This window comes from Osmia lignaria, unplaced genomic scaffold, assembly GCF_051020975.1.
Source record: "Osmia lignaria lignaria isolate PbOS001 unplaced genomic scaffold, iyOsmLign1 scaffold0039, whole genome shotgun sequence".
NCBI classification, from domain to species: domain Eukaryota; kingdom Metazoa; phylum Arthropoda; class Insecta; order Hymenoptera; family Megachilidae; genus Osmia; species Osmia lignaria.
The window spans coordinates 168,415-191,854 of NW_027478180.1; the positions used below are offsets into that span (position 1 = coordinate 168,415).

The window sequence follows — 23,440 nt, forward strand, 5'->3', positions numbered from 1 at the left end:
AATAGTTTCGTTCTTCGTAAAATCTAAACTTTTCTTAATAATGCATTTATTTTCTGTTACATTTCAAACAGCTCGCATTTCCTGTTAACCAACCATTTTTATTGTTACATTTACCTTTTTGAGATTATATTTCTGTTACACCTAATTAGTTTAATTCATTTACTTTTCAAATACTTCCTTTTTCCTTATTTTCACGCCTTCGTACAAATTCACACGAGGGGCCCGTATGGGACTAGAGCATTGACGAACCCGATTAACATCTTGATTAACTATTAATTAATCTAACAACTCTTTTATTGTTCTAATCGCGAAGGATCTAACATCGTCTCGAGCGATTAGGACTGGTGGCAGCGCTAATATCGTTCTCAACCGCGTATCAGCCAACATAATAAGTAAAATTTTCGTTTTTTATTTTGTACGTCGCGCGCCGTATCTCTCGCTCGCGACGTAACAACGGTATATTCCTTTTCTATCACTATGGTTTATATTATATTGGTTTAGATTATATTATATTATATTGTACTATGGTATACTATTTATATTCTATCACTATTCTTCTATCACTATATACTTCTATCGCTTTTATACTTTTATCACACAAAAATTACGGCTGCTTATACGGTTACGAGACCGAAAACTGAATTCGCATTGAAACTCGTACAGAAAATACCTGAATAATAAAACATCGCACTCGGAAAACTATTAGATTTCCTAAGGGAGAGTGTATAATTTTTACGACATCCGCATGTTTTCGTTTTTCGTTACCTGGGACCCACGGTGACGAAGATCAGGTAACCATCTCAATCACTCGAACATTTGTATTCTCTTGCAGGTAATTATATAGAAGTGGTAACTTCTAAGTCCTAACCGATTTCGATGATTCTCCAACTTGTTGTAGAAATTAGCATTTTAAACAACTTCTTTCGATACATTTTTCAGAGATAAGGTCTGGCTAGCGATACAAGGGACGTGCGCGCATACGTAAGATCCCGATGCAGAAACAGTAGCAGTTTTTTGCTAATATTTCGGGAACCGTTCATTTCCTCAAAACAATTCTTTCGGTTTCGTGCCCCCCCCCCCCCCCCCCCCCCCCCGGGCGTTATCGCCATGCTGAACCGCCACCACTAATTGTAAGTGATAAAGAGTCAATCGTTCTCTTTTACTCCTTCGCGCAATCTTTTGGTAGATTCTAGAGCAGACCGGCAACACACCTGGAGGCGGTCCCCTCAACCCTTTCAACCCTCTCAAAGGTGAAAGGGCGAAGCCTCTCGAACATTGGTTCTTCGAGCCGGATACTGCTCAACGAACTACCTTCTCGCGACGCGAATGAGTAGTGAAGCTGCTTTTCTTCGCAAGCAACCCAATCGCGGTCGCACGCCTACTAAACGGTAACTTGTCGCCGCTGCAAAGGCCAGTAGACAACTCTGGACTCTGGGGAAATAAGGGAACGCTTCAAAAAGACAAGATAAGTCATCTTATTCTTTATTTCATTGTCGGATACACGCGTTATTCGTCCGGAAGGTGCCACGTACTCCGTAACGGTTCCGAACAGTGACGTCACGCACCGGCATCTCGCGCTTCGCGTTCGGGCTTCTGTTTGTTAACTCCGCCACGCAATTCGAACTTCAACCGCTTTCTGACTTCGATTCTTCGCTCGTGATCTGAAAGGGAAATAAACGCCGCGATGACTTCGGTATCATTTGACGACTTTCTTCGCAAACAAGAGGAACTCGCCGGTTGGATCCTGCGCTTCCGGTCCAACGTCAGCAAATCGGGAAAGGAAAAGATAACGCGAGCGGTGCTGGAGCAGCACCGAGCCCTCTTGGAACGATACTGGGATTCGTTCTTCCAGGGTCATAGGCAACTGATGCAATGCAAGGAGGCCTCAGCACGCTCCTACGTCAACCAGGACGTGTTTTCCGTTGTTAAAGAAGCTTACCTTCATGCAAGGGCGATGCTTACCTATTACTCTCCTCGACCTATTGCGCTAGTACCAACTGCCATGGTCAGGGTGGAATCAGGAGCTGGATTAATCATAGGCGTGCGAGCCCTTTTGGACACTGGCGCAAATTCGTCTTTGGTCTCCGCTTGGGTGGCCCAAGCCCTCCGATTGCCACGGCGAGCGGTGCACGTCGACATTTGCGGGATTCAGGACACCGGGAGAGGGCTCGCGACTAGTGAAGTCGACCTTTGCGTTCGGTCACATCTTAACACGGGCTTTCGTCTGCCCGTATGTGCTCTTGTACTTAAAAAGCTGACGTCGTTCCTGCCGTCGCACCGAGTGCATCAAGGGTATTGGCCGCACTTGGAGCACGCTACGCTCGCAGATCCCGACTACGGAGTACCAGCCAGAGTGGACCTAATTTTAGGCACTGATGTCTGTGGAAATCTTTTTCAAGATGCCTCTCGAGAAGGGCCCGAGGGCACCCCTACGGCCAAAAAAACGCCCTTCGGTTGGGTACTAATGGGTCCCGTATCCAGCGCGCCAGTCTCCAACGCAAGCTGTTCCAATGCTTCTGGGAATTGAAGAAACTGTCAGGCCAGCCCCCCTTGTCGCCCGAGAAGGAGTTTTGTGAACGACACTTCAAGGACACAAGCATCCGGAACTCTAGAAGACGCTATTGGGTCCGCTTACCTTTCAGGATGGATCCGGTCGCCGCGTTGAGGCCTTCCCAGTCTTCAGCACTCAAGCTGCTGCTCAGCTGTGAGCGTCGATTGACCTCGAACGAGTCCCTGGGCAGCAAGTATTCCCAATTCCTGTCCGAGTACCAGACCTTGCAGCACATGGAAGCAGACGCCTACTATATGCCGCATCATGCGGTGGTCAAGCTACATGATCCTTCAGCGAAGCTCCGCGTGGTCTTTAATGCTTCCTTCAAGACGGCTTCAGGGTACTCATTAAACGACTGCTTGTTGCCAGCAGTGATGCCAAAATTATGGGACTTGGGACAAATTTTTACCCTCTCCACGACCTAATTGTAAATGTTACATCTCGACGTTTTTTCAAAATTAACCCACCTTGCGCTTCTTCATCACTGCATTGCACCTGGAATTGTTTCCATATGAGAGGCGCAAGGGAGGGACTTTGCATTATAATTTTCACGATTTTCCTTTTTTAACTCTCCGACCTTGTGCTTCCTCATTAGTGCTCTGCGCCTGGAAGTTTCCCATGTGAGGAGCACAAGAGACGGTTTGACGCTATAATTATTATATTTTCTAACTTATTTCGGTTAAATATCTTGACATTTATTCACCGACTTTGTGTACCTCGTCAATGCAACGCACATGGAATTGATCCCATGCGAGGCACACAAAGGAAGCTATATTTAGTTTCTTTCAAATAGTATCGGTAACCTTCCTTGAAACTATTGCCGTGCTCAACTTCGTAGTAAATAGGATACAATAACTCGAGATCAGGGGAGAGGTATCGTAAACACTGTTGCTGCACGATTAGGCAGTGCTTCGCACCCGGAACGTTCCCATGCCAACCGCGTAGAAACAGAGGGAATGCAAAGAATTTTTAACGACGTTCTCTTCGTTACCACGATTGCTGTCAAATATTGCTTATTGCTTTAGGTTCGGACTACGCACCAGAAAACGACCCTGCGAAACTGAATTAGTCCGAGCTTTGGAGCGGGCTTCTGCGCTACGGAAGGACATCGACCAGCTTCGACGAGGAGCCGATCTGTCGAGGACCTCCACCCTCACCGCACTGAAGCCCTTCCTGGACGAGCAGGGGCTCCTACGAGTGGGCGGCTGCCTGTCCAACGCTGCGCTACCCTACAATGAAAGACACCCCTTCATCATTGCGAAGACCTCTCAGCTGACCATCCTTAGTAGTGTTTCATCTTCGGACACTACACGGCAGACCACAACTAACGAGGAGCCTCCTCTTGAGGCAAGTCTGGATCGTCTATGGGCGCTCGCTGGTCCGGGCGGTCGTCAAGGTGTGCACGCGGTGTGCACGTTACAGCGGGACTTCGGCCATGCAGCTCATGCCCCCTCTACCACGAGAACGCCTTTGACCCCAAGAGCCTTTCCTCAACGCGGGCAACGACTACGCAGGGCCGATCACGCTGAGGACTTTGCCAGGGCGTGGACGCAAGACGTACAAGGGCTACGTCGCCCTCTTAATCTGTCTGGTTACGCGAGCAATACATCTGGAAGTCGTTTCGGACCTTACCTCGGCATTCTTTCTGGCGGCTTTCCGCCGATTCGTCGGCCGGCAAGGACGTTGCACAGTCACGCTCAGCGACAACGGAACCGCTTTTCACGGGGCTGACCAAGAGCCGTGAGCTATGTTCAGCAGCGCCTCCACCTTCTACTAGTACGCCGCGGCCTCCCTAGCTGCGGACGGAACGGACTGACGCTACATCCCTCCCCACACTTCACAGTTTGGGGCCTGTGGGAAGCAGGGGTGAAGTCTATAAAACACCACCTACGGAGAGTCATCGGGGATACCACGCTCACCTACGAGGAGATGTCCACCCTGCTGTGCCAAATGGAAGCCTGCGTCGACTCTCGACCACTTCACCCACTATCCGATGACCCATCGGACCTCGCAAATGCTTCTGGCAAATTCATAAACTGTTTAGGACACCTCAACCACTCTTTTCAAATACGCTGTCTTTCCCGTAAACTTTCGGTTACATTAAATTCATCGTGCCGGAGTTAAAATGAAAAAATTCAACGTTGCAATTAAACATTAAATTTAAACCACCTCATTTGCATAAATTCATTAGGTGAGAGTTGATTTATCTCTTCTACTGACAAAGTTTGGCTGATTTAAATCGAGATATACTATTGTACAGTAAAAGTTGGATAAATACAAGAGAGATTGGGACCCAAACATTGCACATTGTATATCCAGCCAAGGTGTCGATTCTACGTTGATTGTTGCAACACTTTCGTGACAATAATAAATTAATTACAAAAATAACTATAAGTGCCTTTAGACCAAATTGATCAATGAACATATCAATTAATAGATCAATAGATGATCAAGTTACAAGTAATTAAAATTTCCGAAAATCGCGACTTTTCATTTAAGAACGTGACTAGTTCTGTTCTTAAAAGTAGAAAATTGTAATTACTTGTAACTTCTAAATGCATTGACCGATTTCGATGAAATTTTCAGCATACACATAATTTATTTAAATCTACGAAAGACATTTTAAATTTTCATTATGGGCTCACATAAGAATGTTCAAAAATTACCCTTCACTATTTTTTTCACGATTTCAACAAATTGTAACCTTTTAAAGCAACAAAAGCATATTTCTTAGTAAATTAATTTTTATAGCTTCTCAAAAAACTTCAAGTCATTTGGTCCAATTTTAAATAAGGTATTCTGTTTTAAACGGTGTATGAATACCTACTTTTTTTGCCCACTGTATGTTCCGACCGTTCAACGGAACACAGGCGCGAGGATTTGTAAAAGGAGTTTATTACAGTTCCTCGACGAAAAGCTATTTTTAAGTCAAGATGTTTTCCTAGTCCAGGTAATGGTCTTTTATTATTTTATACAATAGAGTCAGAATTTAATTTTCGGTTCGTCCTCAATAGGTCCGGTCGTGTCATAAACTGAGTTTATGCTTGGCACAAATGATGGCTGTAGTTCCGAATACAACCGGTCGCCGATCAAGATGAAATTTTGAGAAGAAGGGGGGAGGGGGGAGGGAACCCCAAATATAAAGTGGTATCTTCGGCTTCCTATTAGTTTCCGAGATATTAATTAAAAACTTTTGTACAATACATAGAATTTTTCCTGTACAGACGCAACTAACACTACCGTTTTCGCTATGGCAACCGTCATCGTCAAGTGTCGAACAGTCGTTCACACCATAGCGATATCGGCTTCCGTTTCTATAGGGTGTTCCATGTAAAATCCATTTTTTTAGTTACATTACTTTGTTTTATATTTTATTACTAATTCTCAAGAAATTAAACACATTTGATTTATACGTAGGTTAGGTGAGGGTAGATAAATTTCCGGCCGCCGGAAGGCGGCCGGCAACGCTACAACAGTCGTCGTATCTCCAAAGTTTTAAATCGGACACCCTATAGATAGTCAGGTTGGAATCCCCGCTGTGTCAACGGCTGTTCGACACTTGACGATATCAGCTTACTACAGCGAAGACGGTTGTGTTAGTTATGTCTGTATAGGAAAAATTCTATGTATTATACGATAGTTTTTAATTAATATCTCGGAAACTAATAGGAAGCCGAAAATACCACTTTATATTTGGGGTCCCCCCCCCCTCCCCCCTCCCCCTCAAAATTTCATCTTGATCAGCGACCGGTCGTATTCGGAACTTCATCCCAAATGATTTTTTTTTGGTCTATTAATTGGTATGTTCATTGATCAATTTGGTCTAAAAGCACTTTTGACCCCCTTATCCGGCTATACCCTTTATTAAGCAATTCTAAGAAATGAACAAAAGCAAATAAAAATAGATATTATACATTATGTGTTTGAAAAAAGGCGATATTTTTTGACGAAATTACTACTTTCTACTTTTTTCACGAGTTACTACTATAATGAATTCTACCTATACGTATGCGTCTATAGCAACAAGAGCGACGGCCGCTTGCTTACTGTTTCTGTAAACGGAGGGGGAGCACCTTTTCTATAAATTCAGTGCAACATTTTTCAATATTATGAAAAGAAAGCGAGGTGTTCCTAAACAATCACTAACAGTTACAGCTATCCGAAACAATCACTGCAGATGTATCTGCATTCACCGATACATGTTGCCCGCCGAAGTTTATGTGTACTCGTTTCTAAGGGTCGAGTGTCATCGCGTTACGTGTTTTCAGTCTAAAGAACGTAAGCAAGCGGTGCGAACGGGTAGATTACAGATTTTTAACCGCTTACATTAATATTTTCAAAAATGACATTTCGTGATACGCGCACATCATATAGGAAATGTGTTTATCGCGGTTGTGGTGTTACAAAACAACCGAAATATTACATTCATTTCCAGTTAAAGACAATAATCGATTAATAGAGTGGATCGTGAATAGTGGTAATGATGATTTCGCGGGGTTAAGTGATGGACAGTTAAAACGGCGGTACATTTGTACAAGACATTTTGCCGAAGAAGACAAGGTAGTGCAAATAAAGTTGAAGAAGGATGCTGTACCGGTATTATATGATTTGCGTGAAAATAATGAACAGCCTGCGCCTACGCGTAACAGTCGGAAGTATTCACGCGAATTGCTTTCTACAAGAAAGCAAAAACAAATTAATCAGCTCAAATTAGCAACGCAGAAATTGCGTAAACTGCTAGCGAGCAAAAATAGACAAATATTAGTATTAAAACGTAAATTAGAGTCGTACAAAATGACGGAGTCAGATTTCGATCGAAACATAAAGGACAAAGTTTCCAACAAAGTAAAGACGTTTATGTTAATGCAACTGTATCCGCATCCTGTATTTTCTGTGGACGAGCAACAGATTTGTTTATCGATGCATTATTCGTCACCGAGTTTATTCCGAAAACTTCGTGACAATTTCGGTTTCCATTTACCATGTCCTAGAACAATTAGTAGATGGTTCGGAAGCATCGAAATGTGGCCAGGCACTTGTACGACCTTTTTTACACAGTTACGTAAAAAGGTATCGTGGATGGATGATTCAGAACGAAATTGCGTGTTACTGTTCGACGAAATGACGACAAAGAAGTCCTTTGATTTTCACTCCAAAAAAAAAAAAAATTGAAGGCTTCCAAGATTATGGTGCCTTTGGATCTGAGATGAAACCAGAGACGCAAGCCTTAGTTTTCATGGTTTGCGGTTTATTTTATAATTGGAAGCAACCGGTTGCTTATTTCATAAGTAACAGCAACATGTCAACTGTAAACTTGTTGAATGTGCTTGAGGCGGTAATTGCTGCTGCCTGTAGCACTGGTTTACGTGTACGTGCAATTGTTTGCGATCAAGGCTCTGGTAACAGATCGGTAGTAGATCGAAAAGTATCTCTTGATAAATCATATATAATACATGAAGGAAATAAAATTTATTTTCTTCATGATTATTTGCATATATTTAAAAATATTCGCAACAATTTATTACAATATAATCTTAAAATCAACGATTCTGTAGTTTCATGGTCAGACATATCATCTCTATGGGACCTAGAACGAAACAAAGGCACTAGGGCAGTCGTAAAATTGTCAGAGAAGCATATTCGACCGAATGTATTCGAGCGAATGAATTGTAGGCTCGCTTTACAAATGTTTAGTCGAACAGTTTCAGCAACAGTTTGTTAACGGCCAGCACACAAGGGCAAATCCAAAGCGATACTGTTGCGAATACTGCATGTTTTGTTCGACTGTTGAATGATTTATTCGATCATTTAAACAGTCGAATCGTACATGATGCTAATCCGCAAAAGTGTGCCTTATCAAATAGAAATCCTCAAATAAAAGAAAATTTGATAAGACAGGCAACAGCATGTATAAATTGGTTCGTCATTCAAAAGGGTCGGCAGGTACGTCCTCCGTGCTTCAGAGGCTTGCAGCTATCAATTAACGCGTCGATACAATTGTGGCGTGACATTCACGATTAAGGTGCGTCATATTTAATGACGTCGCGATTACAACAAGATCCAATAGAAAATTTATTTTCTATGATCAGGCATAACGCGGGCAATTATGAACAAAATCCGTCCGCGAAAACATTTAGATTGAATTTGCAGAAAAATATGATGTTAAATTTAATGAAGCCATCGCAATCTGCAAATTGTTTAGATGACGAAGATTGTAATCTTTTCACTTTGCCACAATCTTGGGAAAATGTTGCGTCAACTAGTACCGAAAATTCGTCAGTTTCTGTTAATTGTGACAGCAGTGACTCCAGAATCATCAGAGATTCTGGAGTCTCCCGTCAAAGCCTAGAAGCAGAGGATGCAAGTGATACTATCATCGCTGATATCTTGCAAGAAGTATCTGAAACTGCCCACACCTTAGAGTCATGTGCTATTGAATATTTTGCAGGATATGTCGCTAGGAAAAATATTGGAAAAACCAACTGCGACATATGCAAGGCAGAATTATTAGATAGTACAACAGTTCTTTCACGAAATGAACAGATTTTAATATTTCATCGTGTCTATGAGACAAATAATGATTCAGATTTTGGAAGTCTTATAGCCCCTAGTAAGAAATTTTCTTTTGCATTTCGTATATTTAATGCTATTTTTGATAAAATGTATCCTACTTTACGGGCTGAAGAGGGCATTCTTGATAAAATATTTCCGTATTTTGTACAAGGTGTTAACAATTCACCTCAGCTTTGTGGTTGGTTTGACAGTAATACGTGCAACGAACATCGAAAAAAAATAGCATATTTTATGATGAAAGTAAAAATTCATAAGGATACGATATGGCTCGGTCAAGAATTGCGACGCCCTAAAAGTTCATTTCACAAGCCAACTGCAAAGGTACGGAAATTGCAAAATATGTGAAAGACTGTTTTCATTTTTAGAATGTCTGCTTTTCTACTTATCTATCACAACAAATACAGTCAGAAGCGATCTAACGTGAGCTGACAATTTATAACTGTTCGTAGAATGTGATTTTGTATTTACTTTTAGTATAGTTGGTAGTTTGGATAAGCATGTGACAAACTAGTATAGAGTATTGTCCGTTCACGACAAGTTGACGAGGCAGATTATTTACTTTCTCACTCTGTTCCACCTCTCCTGTTCCCGTGCGCTATGTCGTTATTGGCTGCGGCCAGTGACAAAGGACGACGACGAGCATATCGGGACAAAATAAAATAGAATGATAACTTTACAGCATTGACGTAGCCTCCCAATTGCCGAGCTCTAGCGGCAATAGATAGAAAGTAAGAAATTGTATCTTTTTATAGCTGACACTAGAGGTTACACCAATGCTGTGAAATCATTCTATTTCATTCTGTCCCGATATGTTCGTCGTCAACCTTTATCACCGGCCTCAGCCAATAAGGAACGTGTGTGTGGTAGCTAGAGAGGTGGAATAGAGTGAGAGCATGACCTTCACTCGCCAACTTGTCGTGAACGGACAATAGTTTAGTTTTTATATAATAAACACAATAACAAATACAGTCAAAGGTGACCTAACGTGAGCTGACAATTTATAAAGTGGTACAATAGGGCTCCAGGCGAAGATCCACTATAAAAAAATCTAACGCGCCATTAGTGGAACCTCAAAGGTGGTGTGGAAGTCCACTATTAATTATTATTTAATTGTAAAAAATTAATACGTTCTTTGACCATAGTGAATTTGCTAAGAATGAATTGCCAGGTTTCTTGGGTACAATATACTGCTGAAAAGAGTAACAGTTTATGGCATCCTCAAGTGTTTGCGGCTGTCTCTTCTTCTGCCATGTGGTGAACAAAATCGGCTCGCGTCCTTGCATACCCCCCGCATACCCTACCTTCGATGCCTGTCCCGTGCTTTTGAAGGTTTTATGGAAAGGTTTTATAACAGAAAACAGATCCCTGTAACAACGGTAAAAAGAAACTTCGCGAAAGTGACGCAGTCTGGAAACGTCCAGACGATTTCGAGAAAACCGACGATAGAGTATCGCGGGAGATAGGGACGCGAGGCGCGAGCGGAGACGTGGAACGCGAGCGCGGAAAACGCCAAATTCATTCCTGACGATGAGATCGTTGATTTCGGCGACCGCGGATAGCAACGAGCGGATATAAAATAAGGGCTCGCGACGGCCTCGGTCTACTTCGCCTGCTGTTAACAGAGAGAAAGGACGAGGTAAGACCATCGGCCGCTCTTGGTCAGCAGGTTAGGGACTCCGGCAGGAGAGTACGGCTGTCGGTCGAGAGAGTACAGAGCATCTCCTGGACGCCCTAGTAGAGTTAGTTTTCGAGACGCCCGTTCGATATGGAGAGTTCGGCGATAATACCTGGACGCCTATCGAACGAGAAAAGTATAAGCATGGCGCTCTTTGTAAAAAGTTTTGTACGAATAAATAAAAAGGAAAACTGTATCCTACACCTTGTAACCGCTCCTAAAATAAATCCTGTCTTTCCAACAGATTTTCCTTGCATTTCGATTAACTATGGCAACACCCCTAATATTTCGGAAAGTCGCAGATTGTGTCCAGCGGTGGACAAATTTCATTTTATCCGAGTGTACATATACAGTAACCGAAAAAAAATATTCATCAACGCGTGTTACACTTCTCTAGTGCGAAGTGTTTCACATTTTTATATTAGGATAGAGCAAATGGCGCTCGTTCTCGAGGCACAAATTCACGAGCCTTTGAGAACAAAGGCATGTCCAGTCTTCTACTATCTATAGTCACTGGTTGCCACGAGCGAGTCGCAATTTGGTATGGTGGTGAGTCCCCTGGTCATCTGGTATGGGGTCAGTGGCGTACCATTTTTCCCATGGTCGATTGGGTGGCTTCTTCTTCATCAATTCAAACGGAGTGAATCCCGTACTGTCGTGGTGCAATTCGTTGCAGCACGTCTCGATCGTTTTTACCCATTTTAACCAGGTGAAATGTTTGTTTTTAATCAACGTTCGAAACATGCGCCCTATCTCGCGGTTCACTCTTTCTACGGGGTTACTTTTGGGGGTGTCTTATTAGCGATAGCGTGTGTCTAATTCCTAACTCTTTCAACGCGTCCCCCCACCGTTTTGACGTGAATTGCGTTCCGTGATCTGTTATTATTCGATGCGGTTTTCCGCATTCTGGGATTAATTCTTTTTCAATCCGATTGATTGTCGCGCTAGCTGTTGCTCGCCGTAGCGGGTATAATTTTGAAAATACATCTTCAAACACCGCAAGATATTTATACCCCCCTCTCGCGGTCGGCAAGGGTCCATAAAAATCAAGGGAAACCAATTCTAATGGAGCATGCGGAATAATCGTCTGCATATCCGCGTGGATTACATGAGTGGGAATTTTTACCCATTGACAGTGGTCACACGCGAAGACGTATTTACGGATGGTTCTCGCCAGTTTTGGAAAATAGAATCTTTCAGAAATTAACTTGATACACTTGTCGCTGCCAGGATGGGCATAGACTTCATGTATCTCTCGAATCAGTAACAATATTTTATTACTTGGAACGACGCAATTCCATTTTTGCGTACGATTTTTATGGAATAAAATTCCATTCGGAATGCGGTATTTTTCAAGGACTTTGTCGGAACTTTCATTGACCATTCGTATGATTTGAGCAAGCTTCGGATTCTTCGCCTGAAACGCTGGTATGTCCTTGAAGAATTCTAATCATTCTTTAGACAGATTCCGGGCCAATGCGACCAAAATCTGAATTAGTTTTTCATGGCGTGACTCTGTATCCGGAGCTGATTGATCTAGTCTGCTCATACAATCGGCCGGGACATTGTTCTTTCCAGGACAATGTTGGACTTCCATAGAATAGTCTTGTATTGATAGAATCCATCGCGTGAGACGTTGGTTAAGGAAACGACTGCTCATCAAGAAAGTCAGAGCATGATGATCGGTGGTCAAGATGATGTGTGCCCCGTATAAATAGGTCTTGAATTTATTTAATGCCCAAACGATGGCGAGTAATTCTTTTTCGGTTGTAAAATATGCTAATTCAGCACCTTTTAAAGTCCTACTAGCGAATGAGATCGGTCTGAGATTGCTCTGGTCATCTTTCTGAGCCAAAACAGCTCCCAGAGCAGAGAAACTAGCATCGGTCGACAAGCAATAATCGCGTTTTGAATCGGGAAACTGGAGAACCACTGTTTCGCAAAATACTTTCTTTGCTTGTTGGAAAGCTTCTTCCATTTTTTGTGACCATTCCCATCGAGCGCCTTTCTTTAATAGTCCTAATAGAGGTGTAATCATATCCGCGTGGTGTTCAGCGAACTTGCTATAAAAATTAATCAATCCCAGAAAACCACGAAGCTGTTTAACATTACGAGGGGATGGAAAGTCTCGAATGCATGAGAGCTTTTGTGGGTCCTGTCGGATTCCATCTGCGGATAATATGTGACCAAGAAACGTGGTTTCACGAGCTAGAAACTGACATTTGTCGAGGTTGATAGTGAGATTGTGTTCATGAAGACGCTTACACAATCTTGCCAGATGTTCGACATGCTCGTCAAAGGAGGATGAAACACACAAGATATCATCGATAAAATTTATGATAAACAACTCCATTCCTGCCAATACCAATCTTAGGGCACGAATGAGACTCGCGCTGCTTGTTTTCAATCCAAACGGAGTGACTACAAACTTATAACATTGGCCGCGGTATAAAAAGGCTGTGTATGCTTGACACATACGCGATTTTTGGAAAATGTTGGAATATCGCGTCGATTGTCTCTGATATTTCATGATCCCCCAGCAATGTTCGATTCAGTATGCGCGCATCCAAACATAGTCTGATGCTTCCGTTTTTCTTAATAACCGGCACCAACGGATTAATGTATGGGCTGTTGGAAGGCTGAATGATGTCGTAGTCCAGTATCGTAGTCCGCGTGCTCAAGGTATTTCATTGGAATTGGATACGTTCGTTGTATAAAGGGTACATCCTCATTGACGATTAATTCGTGTTGGTAGCATCCAACGCGGCCTGGATTCTCTCTCCAGATGTCAGGGTGTTTTGCTAACACATCCACCAATTGTTCCTATTGCATTGTTGGAACATTGCAAGAGGTGATTTTCTGCCTGATTCTTTCTCTGATTAATGTTGCATCAGATTGAGCAATTGTTTGTGGAGTTGCTAGTCGATTGACGTCAATGTTGGGTGCTTCGTCTTCATCACACAGAGCCATTGTGATTTGCTCTTCATTATCTTTGATAATAACCTTCAACAGATCTTCTTCAAGGTCAATTTTCGATTTTATAGCTCTTAATGTGTCGATTCCAAGGATGACATCATGGATTAGGTGTGGAACAATGATCATGGGAACCAGGAATTGGGTGTTTTTAAATCGGATCGTGGCAAGAATCTGCTTTTTGAGGCGAGCCGATTTCGATCCTGTTGCTCCTATGACAAAGCTGCTGCTGATCGGCAATGATGGACATTTATTTAACTGGAACAGATGTTGATCGAACCATGCTTCAGACATTACCGTGACCATACTACCGGTGCCCACGAGTGCATTTACTGGGATGTCCTGAATGAAGATTTTGACTTCAGGACTTTGACCAGTGACGATTTTATGGTCTTTCTTCACGCCGGGGTCGCTTGCTGCAAGTTCTTCACGCAGATCTGGGAACAATGTGGTGATTTTCCCCTTCTCTGTTTTAGAGGAGGTTCCTTGAACTTTCGTCGGGGAGGAGTCCAGTTCGTTCACAGAAACGCTCATTGTTCGTTTCCCGATTCTTCTGAGACTTCATCGGGTTGTTCGGTGACTTCCTGGATTTCGGGAGCCACCTCAGAAATTCTGACCCTTACTAGTGTTTGATCCCGTCTTGGTCGTGTGTCTTGAGCCATTGGTGGTTGTCTTGGCTGGTCTCGTGGCCCTTCCCTGGGTCCGGAGTTGTCCCGTTGGGGATATCCCCTGTTTCCATACATTGGATTTCTTGGAGCGATATTTTGCTGAGCATTGTTTTGCTGAGCCATTGGTCTCGCTCGATCAAATCGTTGCCATTCGTAGGGTTGGGAACGCGATCGGTTGACTGTTCCTCCATTGTCCCATCGGTCGAGTAGTGTCAGAAAAGCATCGACTGTTGTGATGTTCTGCGCGGTGACTGAATCGTGGACTGCTTGGGTAAAATGTCGAGCCAATATTTGCACGATTTCTACATCGCTTCGACGCGGTGTGAGGTCCCTCGCATCCCCAATTAAACGCATGGCATACGTGACTCTTGTTGTTCCCGAGTCATCACGATAATAACCCGTTTCCAGGTTAGTTTGGATTTTACGTTGCACAGTCGTGCTCCAAAATTGGGACAGGAATCCGCACGCAAAATCATCCCCGGTACGAATGTCTCCCGAAACTAAATCCCACTAATCGCTTGCCACTCCTTTGAGGGCTTGATCGATAATAAGTCGCATTTCATCCTCCTGAACGCGTGAAATTCTAACAAAACGTTCTAATTCCCGAACAAACTTGAGAGGACGTTCTTTTGAGGTGCCCTCAAATGATGGAGGTTGAGGTTTTACACGAAACGGTCTTTCTAATGGGGAACGAGGTTTAACACGAGAACCGGTTGATGGAATGCGTCGCGATTGCGTATTATTCGCGGTCGTGGCTTGTTGACTCGCCACATTCAACTCTGCTAACCTGGTTTGGAAACCTAGGATATCTTCCCGGACCTCTGTTCGAACCTGAGTTAAAGATTGGAATAACTCTTCCCCCTATTGTTTAATCTGAGAATCAATCCGCTCAAACAAGGTTTTCTCTAATTGAGCTAACTTGGCCTCCTGTCTGTCTTGTTTCTCGGTGAGGCCGATAAGTAAGTTGGAAATACTATCTAATGTCGCGCCCGTTTCCCCTGTTTTAGATTGAGCAGTTGCCGGCGGATTGTCGCTTGTCTTGTCAGGTAGTGTAGCTGTCACAATCGGTGATCTCTGAATTCGCGAGCCTCCGAATGCCGTGGAGCTAATTGTTTCGTCCGTTCCATCGTCCGAATCTAATCCTTCGTCTGACGGATCTTGTTGTTTCCGCGTTTTTGCCCGCGTCTCTTTTACCATTTTTATCAGATTACTTGTCACCGTATTTTGCCCTTTAGTTGGGCGCCAAATGTAACGTTATTTATTTTTCTACTTGTACGAAGGAGAATGTGACGCGAGTAGTTTGAGCGTACGATTTCCCCTACGATTCTCAAGGAGTGGTTCGCGTTCGCGAAGGCAGAAGGAACGGTGAAGTCAGTAATGAGACGTAATTTTGCGGTGTAACAAAACAATAATTTATTCAAAAAAAAGTAGTGACTGGAGTGTGGCAAAAGAGCCTATCACAGAATGGTGGAAGCACCGCAAATCTTATGGCAATTTATGCGTTGAACAATCAACGGAACGCAATTCTCATCTACGAGATGTTCAATAGACGCCCTTATCACAAGATATAATATACGAAGGATTTGACTAGATTGGTCGTCAATGATTTGTACAAGGCACGCAGATCGGATTTGTGCGCGAATCGGAAATGTAATACAAAAATAGGAACGCAAAAGAAAATATTTCAACCAGTCGAGCGACTTTAACGCGACTCAAAAAACTCAGCCTTCTATTATACGGAAAAATGACTGGTTGAATAACGCACTTTAATCACCGCGGAATAATTAGTATTGAATATAATATAATATAAGAAAATATAAGAAAATATCACGAAAATAGGTCAGAACGCAAAATCGTGACTCTACTCGGAATGCGAAAAGTAATATACACACGACGGTTACAAAATTCCGTCGGTCGTCTACGATTCAAACGCTTTTCACCAAACATACATCGAAATCACGACGCACGAAGGTCGCGTGATCGTGGAGCACGTAGGCAAAAAGGAACGTTCGAATTTATTAACCGTGCTGCGAAATATTAACTTGACGCGCCTCTTAAATCGCCGAACGGCGAGCCGGTGGATTCCGAGGATACTTCTGGTCCAGCGAGGGTTTCACCTGCGAACCTCAAATCGACAGGGGCACTGACTTCACGATTTCACTCACAATCAAAGGATGAGAAAGTCGCGCACTACGTCCCGACCCTCGACTCCTTTGCAGATTGAAATACGTAAATTTAAGAGTATCCGATAACCATGGATTTGCCGGAATCCGTCAACGTTCTTCCTGTTGTACAAGGCGTACTCAAGGAAGAAATTAAGACTGCCAAGAGCGAGATCACGGCCCTCCAAATTGCAATGTAAAATTGCCAGAGCACAAGCAAAACGAGGATGACTCGACCAGGTTTCCCTAGGAATCAACGACGTCTCGGATATGCTCGCGTAGAGCGATCTTTCGAGGGTGCTGAGTCCCAAGATAGAAGGCCACTACTAAATGAAACGGAGGTGTCCAAGCTCGGGCTCTAGTCACGACTTGCTGGATCGCAATCTTAAGACGGTTTCCTCTAGGAAAAGAGCCGTAGGCGAAAGTGTCCGTTCTGCTTGTTGTTTGGGACCAGAGTGTCGATCGATGGATCGACACTGAGCTCCCTCGATCCGGCGTTCGAAGGAGGGAATACCACTGATATATATACTATGGATACGAGATTCCCATAAGCCAGCTGTACAGCGGTTGAAGCAATGCAAAAAGTAATTTGCATTGTAACCGACAATGCTGCAAATATGATGAAAGTTACTGAAATATTAAAACTTAAACATCTCCCATGCTACGCACACACGCTTAATCTTGTGGTACAAGATGCATTGCGAATAACTTGTGCTCAGAATATTAGAACAAAATGCTGGGACATAGTAAAATTTTTTAAAAGTAGCACCATAGCAATGGATAAACTAAAATTCAGAATTCAGTAACAGAACCATACAAATTACTACAGGAAGTACCTACGCGTTGGAATAGTACACTAAACATGATAAAAAGAATTCTTTTCTTAAGAGAACCATTATCACGGTCGTTACTGCAATTAAAAAAGGCTCCTGTGCCATTATCAATTGAAGAAATTTCACTTCTGCAGGATATGGAGAATGTTCTGGAAATATTTGATGTAACAACAAAACAAATATCGGGAAGTACATACGTCACAATATCACAAATCATACCGATTACTTGTGGAATACACCAACAATTAACAAATATAAAATCATTACTAGATACAGATGACGGAAAACTGATTTGTGACAATTTGCTATCATCCGTCATAACACGATTACTTCCGTATGAACGGAGATCAATACCGAGAATAGCAACTATCTTAGATCCGCGATTTAAGAAAGACGGATTTTTTAATACAGTTAATGCAAATGAAGCAATAAATTTTCTTGAAGTTGAGATGTTACAACTACAGGCAAAAAACAGACCCCTCGAAGGTCAATTGCAATCACCTGAAACCTCTAAAAAAGTATAAAGTTGTAATTCCCTTTTTTCTTTCTTGGAAGAAAGACTTTCTAATAAAGCAAAATCTTCGACGGCGGATGCAATAATACACAAACGACAATACCTAGAAAAGCCAAATGTTCCAGCGGATACGAACCCTTTACTCTATTGGAAGGTATGTAGAATAGAAGTTATTATACATATATATGATTCACACATACAGTTATTTTATTTCAGATGTACAGTACTACACCTACTCCAATAACGGAATGCAGCCTAAAGTATTTATGTGTACCGGCAACGTCAACAGAAAGTGAAAGAATATTTAGTTCCACTGGAACATTAATATCTGAAAAACGATCGAGATTAAAATCCAAAAACGTAGACATGTTAACATTTTTAAATCATAATTGGAAAATGATAATATAAAGTATCATGTACATAGACATATATAAAAATATAAAATAAAATGACATACAGATATTAAACAATATTAAAATGTTGTATTTTGTTTGTTGCATATGTATTTTACTAAATTTTCATTACATTCTTACTTTTTTTTCAAAAAATATCGGAAAATTATCGATAATATCGATAGCCCGGGAATTTATTATCGATAATATCGATAGTCAACATTACCGATATTTCTCCACCTCTACCCGTCACATCTGCAGTGTGAGTTGGGGATTGATCTCTCACCGGCGAGCGTTGTGAGAAACATGCGCCGTACTCTCTGGCCAAGAGCGGCCGATGGTCTTACCTCGTCCTCTCTCTCGGATAACAGCAGGCAAAATAGGCCGAGGCAGTCGCGAGCCCTTAATTTATATCCGCTCGTTGCTATCCACGGCCGCCGAAATCAATGATCTTGTTACGACCAGCCGCCTAAACGTACGTTAATAGAATTCTTCCCACGATCGGACAAACATCGTGTTACGAGCACCCGCCTAAACGATCGATACTCGAACAATCGAACTCCTCACGACCGGACACCTAAACATCATATTACGACCACCTATTTAAATATTTGATAAGACACGTTCTCACGGACACCCCACCCTGTCAATCATCGGCCCCTTCTCCACCACCAACTACATTATAAAAAGACTTTACCGGACATAAGCAGGTAGTTAGTCGGAATCATACTATAAAATAAAGTTGTATCTTGTTGTTTCGCCGCCTCCGAAAAGGTTGAAATGTATTTAGTATACTATTTAATGAGTAAATAGGTTTTATTAATAGCTGTTGGGTATTTGTAAAAATGAAGTAGAAATTATTTCATACTTTTTAGTGCATTTCGAAGTCGGTTGTATTTTTTGTTAAAAATTATTTTATATTGCCAGCTCTCGAGTTCGGTCGTATACGGTACAGCTTTTCGAAACACAAAGACCCGGAACCTAAAACGGTACGACAATCCGCTACAGTTAAAACATTTTTATCAGCACAAAAGAACAATAACAAAAAGTAACAGTAGATTATAGAAACATTTGCAATAAATGTTCGACAATAAGTCAAAAACTTATCTTTGATTTTGTGTGGTAGTGAGTGTAATTCAATAGTAATTCGATTCAACTTTTTGTTTTACCCGCGCTTTGTTGACGGTGTCGACGAGTGGTGCACAGGTCATCAGACCCTATAGGTCGACTATGCTTCGACAGCGGCACTAGGCATAACGAGAAGATCGGTAGATGTTTTTTTGGCAGCTGTGAGTGTGTACTGGTAATTCGTCTAGGTACCACCGCGACAACGTCAAAGCAGAGCCGGTGCCCACGGGTGGCTTCGACGGTGGCAGCGAACGTGTTAACCGGTTAGCCTCTATCGTGTATTCGTCACGTTTGTCCTAGCTACAAGAGATCCTCTTTTTTGACGTTCCGATTTCCACTAGGCGATCCTTATATGTAGTGTTTTGTATGCTGATTACGAATCCGCAAACCGTTTTGCTCTTATACATACAGTTTTAGAGAAATTTGATTTTAAAGAAAAAATATATTTTTCAGTTTTAAATAAATTTTCTGACGTAAAGATACTGAAATTCTGTCTACATCTGCAAAAGATTCTCTTGTGCGGCAGGTTCGGAGGCAGTCATTGTTGAAGATATTGAGGACTCAGAGGATAAGGAGGATAAGTCTGAGTCTTAGGTTCGTTGGATCCTTACGTATCACGACAGAGTGGCACTCGTAGTCCCTTCGTCCGGAGTTCCGTAGAAAGCCCCCTTTGGAAGTTTTTCTTCGTGATGTTGAATGGATCCTGGCAGGATCGCTAAAATGTCACGTAGAAAGTTCACAGGATTTTAAGAAATAAATGAATAGCACTTTTAAGAGTTAGGCACTTTATTTTACAATATGATTTCGACTAACTAACTGCTTATGTCCGGTAAGGTCCTTTTATAGTGTAGTTGGTGATAGAGAAGGGGCCGGTGAGGTTGACGATTAACAGAGTGGGGTGTCCGTGAGAACGCGTCTTATCGAATATTTAAGTAGGTGGTTGTAACATGATGTTTAGGTGTCCGGTCATGAAGAATTCGATTGTTCGAGTATCGATCGTTTAGGCGGGTGGTCGTAACACGATGTTTGTCCGGTCGTGGGAAGAATTCGATTATAATTATCGTACATTTAGGTGGCTGGTCGTAACACCAGCCTATGGTGTCACAATATCGGCTTCCGTTTCTATAGGGTGTCCCATGTAAAATCCATTTTTTTAAAACTTTTTATAACTTTTTCCTTTCCTTGTCGTATGATGACTAAGCTAACCGACCAACCAACACAACAAAAATCGTTAGGTTAGGTTAGGCTAAATAAATTTCCGGCGGCCGGCAACACTACAACGGCCGTCGTATCTCCAAAGTTTTGAATAGGACACCCTATAGATAGTCTGGTTGGAATCCCCGCTGTATCAACGGCTGTTCGACACTTGATGACAGCTACTACAGCGAAGACGGTTGTGTTAGTTACGTATGTATAGGAAAAATTCTATGTATTGTACCCAAAGTTTTTAATTAATATCTTGGAAACTAATAGGAAACCGAAGATACCACTTTATATTTGGGGTCCCCTTCCCCCTCCCCCTCAAAATTTCATCTTGATCCATCGATCAAGACAGTCATCACCGGGGACATTCGGAACTTTATCCGAATATAGTATTTTTCGTTACTTATATATCTAGATCAGGTTATGCTATATTAATATTCCGGCCGCCTTTAGACAGCCAGTCACGCATGTCCAATGTCAAAATTATTGGAATTATTATGTTACGGCGTAAGGGTCAAAAGTCAGAAAAACATGTATTATAGAATAACAGTTTTTTTTCTTAAATTGAAATAGGATCTTCCGTGAAATAGCCAATCATCCGCGTGGACTCGAGACGTCGTCAATCTCAGTCGTCACATGAAAACAAACCATCAATTAGCGCTCGCGTAAAAATCACACCCAACAGGCTACCGATTCAATATAACCTCCCGTCAGGAACACCGCACAAGACACTCCCTGCTCCAAAACCTAGCAAGATAGACATGCTAGGTCGATTAGATACAATTATTATATGTATAAGTTCATCACATTGTTAATAAACAGTTAAATGAATTATTGAGCAGTCAATACTGGCAGTCAAGTCAGCCAGTGACGCTGAGCATGCTATGATAGTTTACTTTCAAAATAAACTAAAATTGTTGCTCACGCCAAAACATAGTAGTTAACTTTGATTTTAAGCTGACCCGTTATATGGACGGTAGTCGGGCCATGTGGTGCTGTTGACAGAAACAGTAGATAAGCGAAGGTCGCTTGTCGACGCACACACAACCGCTGACGTATGTTAGAAATTTTTAATTAAACTGTTCGCACTGACGGTGCTAGGGGTAAATGCCGTGGGGTTCGTCACAGTACTTACCAAAAGACCGTGCTTTCCCCGGCATGCCTTCCCAGATATCGATCTTTCTTTGTTAATAACTTTTGAATAAACAATAATCGGCGACTGAAACCTATTGAATGTTACTCAGGAGGGTGTCCTTGATAATATACAGCGTGTCCCAGGATTAAACGATCAAACTGCACCAGCATGTTCGATGAGTAAAAATATGAAAAAAATGTTATATAAACATAGGCCTGCAAACGCTTTTTTATCATACTTTATTATATTGAAGAGAAATTTATGTTTCCATTTCAAAGTGCTGTCCACCGTTATGAATGCAAGCTTGACATCTTAGGAAAACTGAATTTATCACTCTCCGAATTTCATCTTTATCTTGCTTTAATTCAGAGAATGCACTATTAATCTTTTCTATTAGTTCATGCCGCGAATTAACGCCTGAACGATACACGATTTTTTATTATAACTATTTTATGAAGCATCTGCGGACCTATGTTTATATAATATTTATTTCTTATTTTTACTCATAGAACATGCTGGTGCAGTTTGATCGTTTAATCCGGGGACACCCTGTATATATCAAGATCAAGAAAATCGGGTGTGGGAGCTTTTCGGAAGTTCAGCCAAATAGTATACTAAATCCATTTAACCCTTTCGCTGCGGCGGATCGGCTCGTAGAAGCGCTGCCTCGGTACGGGGCAATCCCAACGAAGACGCACTTAACCCTTTGATTACGAAAGGCGTGTATAGACGTCCTCACAATTCTATCAAAATATACGTGTTGTGTATAGAGAGAAACTTCACACCATAAGAGGTATAACTATTTTATTAAACACAAAGCTTATTACACGTCCGCACGATTCGGTAGCCCGGTCGAGAAGAAGACTCTCGCATTCTCTCGTTCGTGGAGAGGGCACTCGCGTAAACATTATATATATATATGGCGCTCATTGTCGCTAGTGTTATCAAGTCGCGGTTTATTTAAACTATCTATAACAATACGAACGGTGTCTATAGACGCCCTTCACATTTTTTTTTCTACATCTTTACTGTTCCACCAATTGATAGAATAGGGAACTTATCGTTTTATGTAACATAGCTACCGAATATCGGCATTATTTCAATATTGTTCGATCAATTGTCTTCATATTATTGCCACTGCTCACGTACGTACGCCTTCGTCTAATCGCATCGTTCATTGATTCGTGCTGTTTCTTTATTGCATATGTAAGTGTTCATTTATTTCATTTTGTGATCAATTTTTTATTTTATCCATTCGTTATTTGGTCAGAAAATGTTTGGTCAGAAGAGAAGGAAACGTTTGCGAAGTAATAGTTTAGAGGAAGAAGTAGAGTTTCTTGATAAAACATTCTCCTCGTCTGAAAAAGATAATTTAATTAGACAAAAAATAATTTTTAACAAAAAATACAACCGACTTCGAAATGCACTAAAAAGTATGAAATAATTTCTACTTTGTTAGAATAGAGGCAATGTATAATGGCGCTTACTGATTTTATGCATGATAGTTTCCTTTCTCTGTTTACATATGTATTCTATGTTCGCGCGTTTTTCTCGCGTCGCCTAGCGCGTTCTTTTTTTTTATGGTCACTCTCGAGGAAAGATCACCAGAGATCGGAAGCAGAGTCCTCCATTA

General features: G+C 41.9%; 1 long non-coding RNA gene across 4 annotated transcripts; it reads right to left on the minus strand.

Annotated features, from left to right (window-relative positions):
• Positions 1-1,154: 1,154 nt before the first annotated feature.
• On the minus strand, positions 1,155-23,120 carry LOC143306878 (uncharacterized). 4 transcript variants are annotated; one of them, XR_013064171.1, is made up of 5 exons: positions 21,808-23,120; positions 4,471-4,571; positions 2,636-4,402; positions 1,963-2,516; positions 1,155-1,661 (listed from the first exon to the last, which is right to left on the minus strand). It is a non-coding gene; the product is annotated as an uncharacterized LOC143306878 (long non-coding RNA). The 4 variants fall into 4 exon arrangements; XR_013064172.1 differs by having other exon boundaries at positions 2,636-3,780; positions 4,184-4,571; XR_013064169.1 differs by having other exon boundaries at positions 2,636-4,571.
• Positions 23,121-23,440: the final 320 nt, after the last annotated feature.